We start from the raw sequence: 15,261 nt of genomic DNA, 5'->3' as shown, positions 1-15,261 counted from the left end.
TTGCTACAAAGGGCCATATTTCATTCTTTCTCATTGCCACATAGTACTCCATTGTGTATATAAACCACAATTTCTTTATCCATTCATCAGTTGATGGACATTTAGGCTCTTTCCACAATTTGGCTGTTGTTGAGAGTGCTGCTATAAACATTGGGGTACAAGTGCCCCTATGCATCAATACTCCTGTATCCCTTGGGTAAATTCCTAGTAGTGATACTGCTGGGTCATAAGGTAGGTCTATTTTTAATTTTTTGAGGAACCTCCACACTGTTTTCCAGAGTGGCTGTACCAGTTTGCATTCCCACCAGCAGTGCAAAAGGGTTCCCGTTTCTCCACATCCTCTCCAGCATCTATAGTCTCCTGATTTGTTCATTTTGGCCACGCTGACTGGCGTGAGGTGATATCTGAGTGTGGTTTTGATTTGTATTTCCCTGATGAGGAGCTATGTTGAACATCTTTTCATGTGCCTGTTGGCCATCTGGATGTCTTCTTTAGAGAAGTGTCTATTCATGTTTTCTGCCCATTTCTTCACTGGATTATTTGTTTTTTGGGTAACACACCCCAAAATTTAAATTTAAAGAGAAACAATGTAATACAAGTAAATAGAAATAAAAATTATAATAATGTCTTTTGGATCTTTATTGGCCATTTTATGCAAGTCATTCTTTTCTCAAGAATGCTCTGTTGGGGCGCTTGAGTGGCTCAGCTGGTTAAGCATCCGACTTCTGCTCAGGTCATGATCTTGCAGTTTATGAGTTTGAACCCCGCATTGGGCTCTAGGCTGACAGCTCAAAGCCTGGGGCCTGCATCAGATTCTGTGTCACCCTCTCTGTCTGCTCCTCCCCCTCATACTCTCTTTCTCTCTCTGTCTCTCTCAAAAATAAATAAACATTAAAATAAAGAAAGAATGCTGTGTAGACACCTGTTACATTCTGATCTGGTGAGTGACATCATAATTCTAGATGATTCCATGTGTTTGGAACAACATCCCAACCTGAGCTGGGAATCCAGGAGGCAAATTGTAGTCTCTAGGATATTGGAATAACAAGGGTGTCAGCACTTTCCCTCAACCTTCAAGGGCAGACTGAGGATCATGCAAGGCTTCAATCACACCAGAAGATACAAGTAAAGAAAGGCAGGGGCCCATCCATAAGAATTGTATAGTCGTGGTAAAGGTTAGGGAGATTGGAGATTGTGGGTCTGCATGTATTTGGGGCCTATACTCGGTAACTCATACTGGACACAGCTCTGAGTATACTTTCTACTGTAGTTAGGGATGACTGGGATATGGATGAAGCTGAACCTGAAGAGTGAATTCCTCTGTGTTTGAAACCAAAAAGACAGAGAAATTCAAGAGCAGACATTGTTCCTGCCTGTGACTAACTTTATGACTTTATAAGAGAAAGTAATCTCAGAGGCGTTACTTACCTCAGTAAAATGAAGGTAATAACACTTAAACTACTTCAAACCAGAGTCTCGGATCAGTAAAAATTTTGCCATCTCTTCCAGAAATAAGACACACAACAGTAAGATTTCATTGTTTTTCAGTAAGTTAAATGTTTGCCAAGAAAGAAACTGTTGACTCTTCTAATGATGACAGTTAAAATCTCATACTCAAAGTAGGAGGAGGAGCATTTTCAAATAAATCTATATTTTCATGGACTCAGGAGTGTCACAGAGAACAGTAAGCTGTGGTATGTTTCTCTAAAAAGGTGTGGTTGATTCATAAGTGAATATCTTTGAAGGAATTTTACAGACTAAATGCATATGTAAATGCTGCCTTCATGGACTTGTGTTGTTTGATTAGGAGCATTGCTGGTTCTGTCTGGTGTGTTTATAGAGGGAAGTATATTTGCTGAGAAATAGAGGTAATCAAGAAATGGTTTTTATTTCTTCTTTTTTAATTTTTTTGATGTTTATTTATTATTGAGAGAGACAGTGTGAGCAGGGAAGGGCAGAGAGACAGGGAGACGCAGAATCCGAAGCAGGCTCTAGGCTCCAAGCTGTCAGCACACAGCCTGACGTGGGGCTCGAACTCAAGAACCGCAAGATCATGACCTGAGCTGAAGTTGGACACTCAACCAACTGAGCCACCCAGGTGCCCCAAGAAATGTTTTTTTTTAAAAACAGGCAATACAAAGATGAATCCTGAGTGGTTAGAAGAATTTGATTCTCACTCATTATTATTGAGGCTACCCATTTCAATATACTTTTGAAGATACTTTCTGCTCAGTTGTAACTATTGTATTAATCCTTTAAAACTAACAATGGAGGAGCACCTGGGGGGCTCAGTTGGTTAACCGTGCAAGTCTTGGTTTTGACCCAGATCGTGATCTCACAGTTCGTGAGATCACATGTTGGGCTCTGTACTGACAGTGCAGAGCCTGCTTGGGATTCTCTTTCCTCTCTCTGCCCCTCCCCAACACCTCCTCTCAAAATAAATAAATAAACATTTTAAAGAATTAAAAAAAATAAAACTAACAAGAGAAATACAACCATAATATCATATTGAGATTTGTGATGCTTTTTTAGATAAGAAGTGAAATACCAACATACTTCTCAACAGTTTCGTGTAATAAAAACTACAGGATCTTATAAGTTGAATAAGCAATGGATTGGACATCAGAAGGTCTCTTTCTTCTGGTGCCCATTAGACTCACACTTCCCATTTTTCAGATAAAGTTCCTTTCCCTCTTTCAGTGTTTTTTATTTTATTTATTTATTTTTTAACTAATGGGGCTGGGGTAGATTTTCTGTAAGTTTCCTGATAGAAACATTCTGTTGTTTCTATCTCTGTTTCTATCTGGTCTTTAACTCTGAGTTACTACTGTGCTCTCATGTTTACACTACGTTCTTCCACCCTTCATCTGCTTGGCTCAGCTGAACAATTATCTTTCCATTATTACTGCTCTTTTCTAGTGTCTCTGCTCTATTCTCTTTTTTTTTAAATTTTTCACATTTATTAATCTTTGAGAGACAGAGAGAGACAGAGCACAAGTGGGGGAGGGGCAGAGAGAGAATGAGACACAGAATCCGAAGCAGGCTCCAGGCTCTGAGCTGTCAGCGCAGAGCCCGATGTGGGGCTTGAATTCACAGACCACGAGATCATGACCTGAGCTGAAGTCAGACGCTTAACCCACTGAGCCACCCAGGAGCCCCTCTGCTCTATTCTTTATATTCATACCATACCATGTGGATTAATCACAGTTCAGAGCAAGATGGATAATACCAGTGATTTCAAGCTGTGTTTAATTCAGGGAATTGGATCCCCAAAGGTTAGAAGGAACTGAAGTTAAAAAGTCACTCTGGACTATTGATTTGAAGGTCACACCATCATAGCAGCTACCCAGAGATCAGAAATTTTTGCTGCTCCCACACTTTCCCTCATGGTCATTAGCTGGTGACTAGCCTCTGGGACATGGAGTCCAGTCACCACCAACACACCTGTATGACCTTTCTTGCCAGTATCAATACAGGCAGGAAGAGGGTTGCTATCCCACATTTATTTTGAGCTGTCCTTCAAGTCCTTGCTCAGATTTTAAAACTTAGCCTCAAGTGCATATGGGAAATTTAGAAATTAGATTTTGAATCCCTTAAACTAGAAGGAGGGTGGAATTGTGATTAGGAGAACCAACCCAAATGTCTACCAAAGCATATATAATGCTTGACATGCTGAACTCGTTTATTTTACGTGGATCTTGTTAAGGGCAGGGACCATGCCTTATTAATTTCTGTATTAATAAATTAGGAAGAAGACACAACATGAAAAGGTTATAGTCCATTCAGAAAATGTGTATCAATAGTAAACACTGAGAAAGAGTCAAACAAATTTATATGTATATATGGTGGACTGATAAAGTCTAGTTAGAAGACTAGTGAAGTCTGGACTCATAGAGAAATCTTAAAAGGTTTAGATTACAATGTGAGTTTTTTTTTTCATTTTTATTTTTTTCTATTTGAGTATAATTGACACAGAATATGACATTAGTTTTAGGTGTACAACTTCTGTAGGGAATCAACTTCTCTATATGTTATGCTGTGCTCACCAGAGAACTCTATTACAATATCATTAATTATATTCCCAATGCTGTATCTTTTATTTTCAGGCTTACTCATTCCATAACTGGAAGTTTGTATCTCCCACTCCCCTTCACCCATTTTGCCCATCCTCTACCCCCCTCCTCTTCTCTTGGGCAACCATCAGATTGTTCTCTGTATTTATAGGTGTGACTCTACTTTTTGTTTGTTTATTCATTTGCTTTGTTTTTTAGATTGCACAAAGAAGTGAAATAATATGATATTTGTCTTTTTCTAACATATTTCACGTAGCATAAAGATCACGACATGAGTTTGGAAGAACAGTAGAATTTGGATGGACCGAAAGAGAAAGATAAGATGTTACTATGGAGAGACTCCACTCTAAGCACTGTGAGTCCCTGGAGCCGCCTCTTCTCAAAAAAGAAGTTTCTCACATACAAAAATATTTTTCATTTATTCACTAATTCACTTACAAATGTTTACTAAGTGGCTAATAGATACATCATCTATTTTTCAGGGGCTGGGGTTATAGCAATTAAAAAACAGGAAAAATGATTACAGAAGTATCGAACTTTGGTAGAGCAGATATTTTCAGATATTGATACATTGTTTGACACTGTTTTTTATATTTTGGAATAGTTTATGTGATTGAATAAATATCCTTCCCCACCCCTTTTTTTCTTACATATGTGGTTCAAATGGTTTCTAATATGTTTGGCAATGTAGAAATTCTCATATAGGCTATGCCAGATGGTCTCACTGTCTAAATGTTTAACAGTTGCGTTACACTATAATAGATGTTAACACAGTTGTGGAGAGGAGGGTAATAATAATATATTAAGTAAGAGATATGGAGTATAGTTAGCCTATTTATTCCCTACCCCATCCCCCATCTTTTGAAAAACATGAGTTTAACAGGGAATATGGTAAGTAGGAAAGGTGTTAATTTTGGCTTTATGTTAAGATTTTGTTCAAAGCCAAAACAAAACCTTTCTAGGGAATGTTAAATGAGTTTAGACTCATGTCTGTTTCCCATAAATATATCTTCATGCAATCTGTTAATGAATTTATATAGTAAGAACAAGTATCTCCCTGACTTAATCAGCGTCCCATGCCTTATCTTATCTACATTGTAATCTCTTCAAGGGGTGCAAACTTTCAAGCTCTGTAAATGCCACCTCAGCATTTCTTTTATTTTGTCCACCCTGAAACTCATTGGTCATTTGTGTGTCTATGTCATATTATTGTGTAATCAATCTGCAAATTCTTCCCATCACTTGCCACTTGATTTCTATTTAGTAAACCATCCAGAATCATCTACACAGTTGGAAAATGTCTCCCTATATTCCTAATCATTTATTAAAATCCTAAACAAAATTTGTTTCCTAGAGTAAATTTTTGGGTGAGAAGCTGTATATTTATCCACTCATAAGAGTAACTTTTTAAAATTTTTATTTATTTATTTTTTTAATTTTTAACATTTATTTATTATTGAGAGACAGAGCATGAGCATGGGAGGGGCAGAGAGAGGAGGAGACACAAAATCCAAAGCAGGCTCCAGGCTCTGAACTGTTAGCACAGAGCCTGACACGGGGCTTAAACTCACAAGCCATGAGACCATGACCTGAGCCAAAGTCAGATGCTTAACTGACTGAGCCACCCAGGTGCCCCAGAGTGACATTTATTTTAACCTTAGAAAGAATAATCTCAGGATGTATATTTTATACTCTGCTTTTATAACAAAGTATTTGAAGCAAATATGACTTAATATTGAATCAGTTCATATTTTTAATTATTGTCATTTCTAATGTATAATCTGCTTTTATTTTATAAAGAAATATTTATAATATAAAACATCCAAACTAAAGAAAAATTGAAATATCATAGAGTTCAAACAACAAAGATAACCAATGTTATAATTTTAATGTCTTTCTTTCTAGTCTTTTCATGTAGCTATGATACAAAAGAAAGAAATAGCTATATGTATTCTCAGAGCATTTTTTAGATTGGTTACAAATGGTGCCTTTCCCCTACTAGGTTATTTTTAGACATTCTACCTTTTTATTATGGCTCCATCTCAGAGCTGTTTCTGGTTTATAGCAATTGGGGTCATCACTCCAGACTTTGTGCTCTGGGAAGATCCATAATTCAACAGAGAACAAATTCCTAAAACTCCTGGGAAATAACTAGAAGAGAAGAAGGAAGAATGTTATCCCAAATGGGGGTTAAAATTACCTGAGACACTCCTATGGTTACATTTCAGCAGATATAATTCTGATGTGTTAGGGGTGTCAGGAGAGATAGCACTTCAACTTCCTTTAATTGCCACCCCCCTGCTCCCACCTCCACCCCAGCTTCCCACATCTCAGTCCTTAAGTTTAAGGCTGGCATTTTGGGAAATACTGTCTTCTTTTCCCTTCAGGGTACCCTTGATATTGCTTTTGATCTGCTTGTCTTGGCTACATTTAAGGGAATGTTTGTATGGTGGGGGCATATAAAATACTGCTTTTCAGTGATCCTATATGCCCCTAAATGTGGACTTGATTCTACCAGTTTATGATTCCATTAACTGATACTCATCTTTTGCACTCCCTAGAATCTTCTCTAGTGATCTTCACATAGAATGAAAGTGTGATCACTGGTTATACATCTCAGGCCTTATGGCCATCTCTGTCAAGTTATATGTTATGGTCACTTTCTCTATGCCTGACGATTTTCTGAAGATACATGATTTATCTCTGTCTAGTTTATCAGTCAGTCTAGCACATTTGTGTGCATTTTAAGTCTGTAATTGTTAGCTTTTGTGGTAAAATGTTCGCAAAGAGGGCCACAGTTATTGTTCTCATTCTTATAAATACATACCTTTTCAGTGTGGGTTGGTTGTGTCTCAGAGTAAGATGTGGAATTTATTTCTCCACTCCCTGCATATGGACTTGGCACGTGACTTGCTTTGGCCAATAAGATATATGCAAACAAAGGCTTGAAATGTGTTTGCCCATTGGGGCTTGCCTTCCCTTCCCATCCTAGAAAAACTGTTGCCATGTGGGCAAGCTGGATTAGCTTCCTTGGGGAGCTGAGCCATGTGAAAAGAGGCCCACTTGTCCCAGGTTAGCTTGGCCTTGGTCATCCAAGCAAGGCCACTCTAGGCTCTCCAATCCTCAGGGAGTTGATCCAGACCAGAAGGACTCCCAGTCCATCTACAGAATTGTGGTCAACAAAAAATATGCTTGTTTTCTTCCAGGCAGTTTCTTACGGGAATAGTTTATTATGCAGTAAAATTGAACTGATACAAAAATTGGTACCAGAAGTGGTAGGATGCTGTAACAAAACTCAAAACATGTAGCAATGACTTTGGAATAAGATTGGAAATGAAGGCTGAAAAAGTAATGCAGAAACTGCTGTCAAAGCCTGAAAAAAAGGCAAATGAGCTGTTAGAGGCTAGGAAAGTGGTGAGGAAACAGCAATAGCCAGCTAAAAAGATAACCCATGTTATGTAGCCATGAAAGAGTTGACATAGCTGTCATGGGATTAAAAATGTACCTAATAACCTTGTAGATATGCCTAAAATGATATTATGGCCAAATGGTTAAAGCGTCCATTGGCTTCTTCTCACTGTACCTTATATGATACTGTGAGAAAAAGAGGAGCTAAAGAAAGAATGATTTGGCAAGCAGAATTTAGAGATGTAGAGGGAAGCCAAATTTCTAGGTTGGAAAATAAAGCTGTTTTCACATCCAACCTCTCCAGACGGCAAAAGATTCTCAAAATAAGAAATGGCTCCTTGATAAGGGTAAATCAAGTATATGGCTATCAGATCCTTTAAAAATCCTCCGGAAGAGGTAAGGTGGTGCTTAGCAGACTCTTTCAGCTGGACAAAAGAGCTTTCAGTAATTTTAAGGGTGCTTTCCTATATCAGCCTGACATGCTGCCCAAACAAAGAAGTGTCTATTCCAAAGAAATTGTGGATGTAGATTTTGGAACAAGGAGTGGACTTCATTCCTCTTCATAGGGGAACTTATAAAACTTGGTGAGAGATTATCCTAAAGAGAAAAGAAACAGTTGGAAACCAAGAGAAGCCTCTGAGCCCCAAATTTCTATGGATAGGACTCAGGCTTCTAGAGCTACACTGAACAGTGGACTTGGGAACCATTCCTGGGATTAAAACTGGGCTCCAATTAAGGAACATGCCCTTCTCTAGGAGTAGAGGCCCTTGTTAATGTTTACGTGGAAAGATTTTACAATAGCTACCGACCAGTGTGACTACCTGTATTTCTTTCTTCCCATTTGAGTGGAAGTATCTATTGCTATTAGCTATTCTTTCTATTACATAGTGTGTGTGTATGTGTGTGTGTATGTGTGTGTGTGTGTGTGTGTGCATGATATAAATAACTTCAGTGCTAAGTCTTTGAATAAAGAGGAGTCACATTTGAGGAACTGTGTCTAAAGATCCTCATCTGTTTCTGGACCTTATTTAGATGAAGATCTTGTAATTAATTCAAAATGAATACCATAATGAGAAGTGACTTCTGGGGAAGAAAGAGAATGTATTTTGTATGTGGGAGGAAAGTTTCTTCTGTGGCTAGTGGGCAAACTATGATGGATTGTCTGTAGAGATGGCCACAATAATCCCTGCTACGCTTATATACGCATCTCTTTGTAATGTAACATTGCCATTCTTTCTAATAAGAGGTGGAATTTTATTCTTGCTCCTTTGAATCTGAGCATAACCACGCGACTTGCTCTGGCCAATGGGACATGAGGAAGACAAAACCCAGGCACATGAATGGTTATACATTAAGACTCACTCTCTGTGGCTGCACATGTCATCCTTTAACAAGGATGTGGCAGTCCTGACCAGAAATCACATGGATGAGAACCAGGGAGGAGAAGTTCAGGATTGCCAGACTGGTAGGTGAGGCCATCCTGACCATCCAGCTCCAGCTGAGCCAAGAGCTGACTGCAGCCACTTGAGTGAGAGACAGATAAATCCAGCAGAACTGCCCAGCTGATCCCAGCACAAATTGTCCATCTGCTGAATCATGGTCCAATCATTGTTGTGTTAAATAGCTAAGTTTTGGAGTCATTTGTTAGGCAGCAAAAGCTAATTGATACAGATTCTTCATTTAAAATGCAATTTAAAGTGCTATATCTTCATAAAATTCCTTTTTTCATGAACATTACAGCAAATGTTTTGCCCTCATGTGCTTGAGTACAGCCTCCTTATCTTGAATCTCAAGAAGTTCTGTTAATACTTTACCTACTTTCCTTTCTTTGTTTAAGGACCTTAGTGTTTTATTTTGGATTCTCTTGCAAGGTGCCTTGTAATTAAGTAGCTCTTGACCTGTTTAAATTTGTTTAAATTTGACTTGTCACATTTATAGAATTCCCACTCTTCTTCCCGGAAAATTCTATTCCTCCCTAAAATGATTCCTTGCCCTTATCCCCTCCTTTTTTTAAACCGCCTTCTTTCCTTTGCCATTTAGGCATTTAGTGTTTATTTTCAAATGCTTGCTCTTTTTGGGCTGAGTCAAACATTTTTCCTGAGTTTCCAATAAGCTGTTCTTAAACAGTCTCCAGACTTCTTCATGGTTATTTACTTTCAGAACTATTTCTTTCAGGATTTTTTCCCTAAGAAAAGCCCAAATTTTGCCATAGTTCCCTTTTCTAAAACTGAATAACTTCATGATGAATATTTTTGGTTTTCCTTTCTTGCCAGAATGTTGGACTTAATCACGTGGTAATTGCTGTTAAACAAGCACTCCTTGAGAGACATCTCTCTTATGAACATCCCTTCAGATGAACAAAACCATCTCCTCCCCTCTTCTGAGGGATTTGAAAAACAAAGCTTGCCTGTCTATCTAAAGCATATTCTTCAGCTGTTGAGAAGATTCAGATGGAAATGAGGTAGAGGGGAAAATAATAGTTTGTTATTTATTTTGGTGCTTTTCTGATTAATTAGCCCTCTCTATGAGGACGTACCTTTGTAGCATCTATATTACAGTTATTTGTAAATTCATCCTATCTTCCATACTAGACTCAAGACATTTGCAAATAAGCTTCAGGTTTCCATTATCTTTGTATCTTTCAGAGTGAACCCAGGAAATAGGAGTTACATTATAAATATCTGAATAAATGAAGAATTATCAAACAAATTGATGAATGCATCCAAGCTATGACCTGGACCAAGAACTTCTGTGGTGGGAAAAAGAAGGTTTTCTCACTTAAGTGGCCCTCCTGAATGAACTGTTTGCCTCTCCACAGTTGCCTAGTTTTGCCTTCCTACCTTACTGTGCCTTCCTTAAATGAAACAGGTGGAGTTAAAGAAATAGAAAATCTATAATAACAAATAACATTATTTGTCCCCACTTACCACTCAAAAGGAGTCTGAGCCTCCTGTACCTACTTCTTCTGCTGGTTAAGTTAGAGAGAAATCTGGAAGATGGTGATGGCACATTTCTTGAATCTGTCTGACTATCCATTAAAATAAACAAAGTAATGACTATGGTAAAACCAAACACCCATATAAGAAAACATATGAAAATATATTTTCCTGTACCTCCAAATGTGATGGTGACCAACCACCAACAGTTCACAATACAAGGTATTCATACCTGTGTGGGGAGACGCAGAAGGAAGACAACTGGATATCTGTTAGTTCTGAGAATGGTGAGCACTGGGCTAATCTGAGAATAGCATCAGAAAGAATATGACAGGTTTCTGTAGAATCCAACTCAAAAAAGACTACAATGGATTATACTACCATAAATTCTAATGGTGCTTGAGGCATCTGGGCCTATAAACTCTCAAAATTATTAAAACAAAACCTATCTTCCAAGGTTGCCTGGGTGGCTCAGTTGTTTCAGTGTCTGACTTCGGCTCAGGTTATGATCTCATGGTTCATGAGTTTGAGCCCCGCATAAGGTTCTGTGCTGAAAGCTTGGAGCCTGAAGCCTGCTTCAGATTCTGTGACTCCCTCTCTCTCTGCCCCTCCCCTGCTGGCACTCTGTCTCTGTCTCTCTCAAAAATAAATGAAACGTTAAAACATTTTAAAAAAATAAATAAAAATAAACATTAAAAAGTATTAAAAAAACTACAAAAAAAAAGAAAAAAGAAAAATAAAAGAGGGGAGGCTGGGTGGCTCAGTTAGTTAAGTGTGTGACTCTTGATATCGGCTCAGGTTGTGATGTCATGGTTGTGGGACTGAGTTCTGTGTCAGGCTTGTGCTGAATGTGGAGCCTGCTTGAGATTCTTTCTCTCCCTCTCTTTCTGTCCCTCCCTCACTCATGCGCTCTCTCAAAATAAATAGATAGACTTCAAAAAATAAAGAAATAAAACAAAGCTATCTTCTAAGACTAAGCCCCGTACTGAGGAGAAACTTCTAGGAGTAGAATTCAACAAACAGGATAAAGGCAATAGGGAAAAAAAAAAAAAAGACAGGTGAGGAAAGAGAAGAGAAGAGAAATATACCAGACTATCAGAAAAATTTCTTTACTTACAGGGATTATGGTTGTATCCAATATAGTGTAATGACTAAGACAAGAGAATAAAAAGAATAAGATTTCTACAGAAAATGAAAACATGCAAAAATGTCATGCCCTCAAACATTTGAAAATTGTTTGCTAATTGTGATAGGCATAATAATGGCTCCCTTAAGATATTTTCATCTGAATCCCCTGAACTTGTGAATATGTTAGGTTGCATGGCAAAGAAGAATTGCATTGCAAAGAAGAAGGTTGCAGATAGACTCAGGTTGCTAATCAGGAGTAAACTAAACAAAATAGGGAGATTAGCCTGAATCACTCTGGTTGGCCCAATGTGATATCAAGGGACCTTAGATAAGGGAGGCTAAAAACAGAGAATTAGAGAGATGGTGGCAGGAGAAAAACTTGGTCCAAAATCACTGGCTTTGAAGATGCATAGATGCAGTTATCGGCCAAGGATGTAGGCAATCTCTAGAAGTTGGGAAGAGCAAGAAAACAGAATCTGACGTAGAGTCTCCAGAAGGAACTCAGCCTTGTTGGAAACTTAAGTGAGTTAAGTAAGTTAACCCAGTGAGATCAATTTTGGATTCTGACACTCAGAACTGTAAAATAATACATATACATTGTCTTAATACATCAAGCTTGTGGTAATTTGTCATAACAGGGACAAGAAATGAATACACTAGTATCTTAAGATTACCTACAAAAATTAAGAAAATGATAGAAGCTATTATAATTTTTAAAAATATAAATAAAGTAGTTGGAGAAAAACTACATTTGGGGAAAAATGGGGGACAGACTCAGAAAAGAAAAAGAAACGATCATCTCATAAGTAAAGAATAGAGTACAGGGGCACCTGGGTGGCTCAGTTGGTTAAGCCTCCAACTTCATCTCAGGTCATGGTCTCACAGGTTCATGAGTTTGAGCCCCGCATCGGGCTCTGTGCTGACAGGTCAGAGCCTGAAGTCTTCTTTGGATTCTGTGTGTGTCTCTCTCTCTGTCCCTCCCTCACTTGCACTCTGTCTCTGTCTCTGTCTCTGTCTCTGTCTCTGTCTCTCTCAAAAATAAATAAACATTAAAAAAAAAAAAAAAAGAATAGAGTACAAAGGATATAAAAATGAATAACACTACGGATAATGCCTTAATAGAAGTAGAAGATGGAAAGAAGGAACAAATCAAAAAAAATTAGAAAGGGGGTGTCTGGGGGTCTCAGTCAGTTGAGCATCTGACTTTGGCTCAGGTCATGATCTTGTGATTCGTGAGTTTGAGCCCCATATCAGCCTCACTGCTATCAGTGCAAAGCCGGCTTTGAATCCTCTGTTCCCCTCTCTGTCCCTCTCCCTCCTCAGGCTCTCTCTCTCATAAAAAAAAAAAAAAAAAAAGAAGATTAAAAAGAAATTTGAAGGAAAGTGATAGAGATTCATAAAGAAGGTTCAACACATTTATATATGAGTCATTATATGAAAAACAAACCAAGGGAACAGAATATACTCTCACTAAAAGTTTTTTTTAATTTCTTGAAATAAAAGATTATTTGCAACTTATTAAAATATATACCACATACTTGGAAAAATCTACACAGAAAGGTAAACATCAAGGCATAGTGTAGTAGAAATACTGGATTAAACAAATCCCATGTGCATTGAGGTAAAGAACAAAACCATACATAATGAAAGAAAATAAGATTATCATTAGAATTTTCTACAGCAACACTTTATCCCAGATATGGAATAGAGTAGCATTTAAGATACTCAGAAGAAAGAAAATTTAAGACACATTTTCTATGTAGACAAACCAACTGTCAACATAAAAGCTGTAAATAAATGCCTATGAACATGTAGTGATTTAGAAAATATTATTTCCATGAGCTCTACCTGAGTAATTTACCGTAGAATGAGCTTTAGCCAACCAAAAGATTAGAGAGGTTTTGAAGTCAATAATGCAGTGTCTGTATTTTCTTGCAATGTAGATAGGGAACAATAATCAAATGGAGAAGAGAAAGCAGAGTATTTATAAAAAGAAGATTGCTGATTGCTTTAACAGTATTAACCTGGAATAAAAGAATATAACTTCATTTTGGATATTGTGCAAAAATTAGGGAGAAAGGAAAGGTTACTGGCTAATTTCAATATAGTTCATAGTGGTGAATCAATAAGCAATAGCCAAAAGCAAATTTAAAGGTACTATAAAAAGATATTAATGTAAGTTTTTAGTGTATTAGTATAACTCATTTGTGTACATATTATGTATATATACATATATCTTTATGTAAGAAATCGATATAGGGCACGAAATATTGATGTGTTGATCATGTCAAAAAATGTAAGTAAGTTTAAAACACCATTTGAAGTAAAAAAAAAAATTCAGACCTGTTAACAAATCATTATTTATTTATTTTGTTTTTATTTATTTTTGAGAGAGAGAGAGAGAGAGAGAGCACAAGCCAGGGAGGGGCAGAGAGAGAGAGGGAGAGAGAGAGAAAATCTCAAGCAGGCTCTGCACTGTCAGCATGGAGCCTGATGCAGGACCTGAACCTGCTAAACCTGAGATTATGACCTCAGCTGAAACCAACCATCAGATGCTCAAACGACTGAGCCACCCAGGTGTCCCCAGTTAACAAATGATGCTTGAACACTGGAGCACCTGGGTGGCTCTGTAGGTTAAGCATCTGACTCTTGATCTTAGTTCAGGTCTTGATCTCAGGGTCGTGAGTTCAAGCCCTGCATCTGGTTCCATGGTAGGCATGGCGCCTACTTAAAATAATAATAATAACTGAACACTATGTTACATACTATAAATCTGAGAAAGTAGAATTAAGACCAAATGCATTAAGAAATACAAAATGAGACTTCATTGTGCTAATGGCTACATTTATTCAATAACATAGTACCAACTTTCATAAAGCAGAAATTACATTAATAGAGAAAATTTTGACCATCTAAGTCAAATCAAGTGGACAAGGTATTGGTAAAGCTATAAAAAAAAGTATGATATATTTAATAAGGTAGATATAATATATTCAACAAAGTAGATCTTAGATAAGAGATACATATCAAAATCAATCCTGATAATGGAGGAAGCACTTTCCATCAAGTGGATATGAAATATTTATGAAGTTGACTATATCAAAGTACAGAAAAAGAACTCAATAAATTCAAAAGACTAGAAATAATATAAATTAATAGTTTTAGACCATAATGAAAGAAAACTAAAAATTAATAACTAAATCAAAACCCGAAAGATTTTTATTTAGAATTAAAAAAAAAAAATCCCAATAGATCTAAAAGAAAATGAAAAATAAAATTATAAAATTTCTTTTAATTGTAACATAAAAACATGATATATTTGAAGTTATCAGGGGAAAATTTACAGAATTAATTATTTATCCAAATAGCAATGTAAACAAACATGAATTTCCACCTCAGGATTTTAGAAAAAGAAACACACCCCTACCCCCCTCCCCCACACACACATATTAAAGTAGAAAGAAATTAGTGAAGATTAAAAACAAAACTGATGAATTAAACACCAAAAAAAATGGAATTATTAAATAAAACTAAATACTAGGTCTTTGAAAAAAATCAACAAAATCAACAAAACAGGCAAAGCATTGTGTAACTTAGAAACAAAAGGAAGAAAGAACAAATACACAAAATCTAAAATGACAAGGAGAAAATAGTCATAATAGGAGAAATTTAAAATAGAAATAAGAAACTATTCTGCATTAGTTTACGTAAATAAA

At 37.0% G+C, this 15,261-nt stretch overlaps 1 long non-coding RNA gene across 1 annotated transcript; it reads left to right on the top strand.

The window, feature by feature from the left end:
• Positions 1-985: 985 nt before the first annotated feature.
• On the top strand, positions 986-10,877 carry LOC122467858. Its single transcript, XR_006293097.1, has 4 exons — positions 986-1,694; positions 4,330-4,428; positions 9,755-9,942; positions 10,127-10,877. It is a non-coding gene; the product is annotated as an uncharacterized LOC122467858 (long non-coding RNA).
• The last annotated feature ends 4,384 nt before the right edge of the window (positions 10,878-15,261 follow it).

This window comes from Prionailurus bengalensis, chromosome B1 (genome assembly GCF_016509475.1).
Source record: "Prionailurus bengalensis isolate Pbe53 chromosome B1, Fcat_Pben_1.1_paternal_pri, whole genome shotgun sequence".
Lineage (NCBI taxonomy): Eukaryota > Metazoa > Chordata > Mammalia > Carnivora > Felidae > Prionailurus > Prionailurus bengalensis.
Note: the sequence above shows the minus strand (reverse complement) of the source record. Positions and strands in the feature narration are given on the sequence as shown.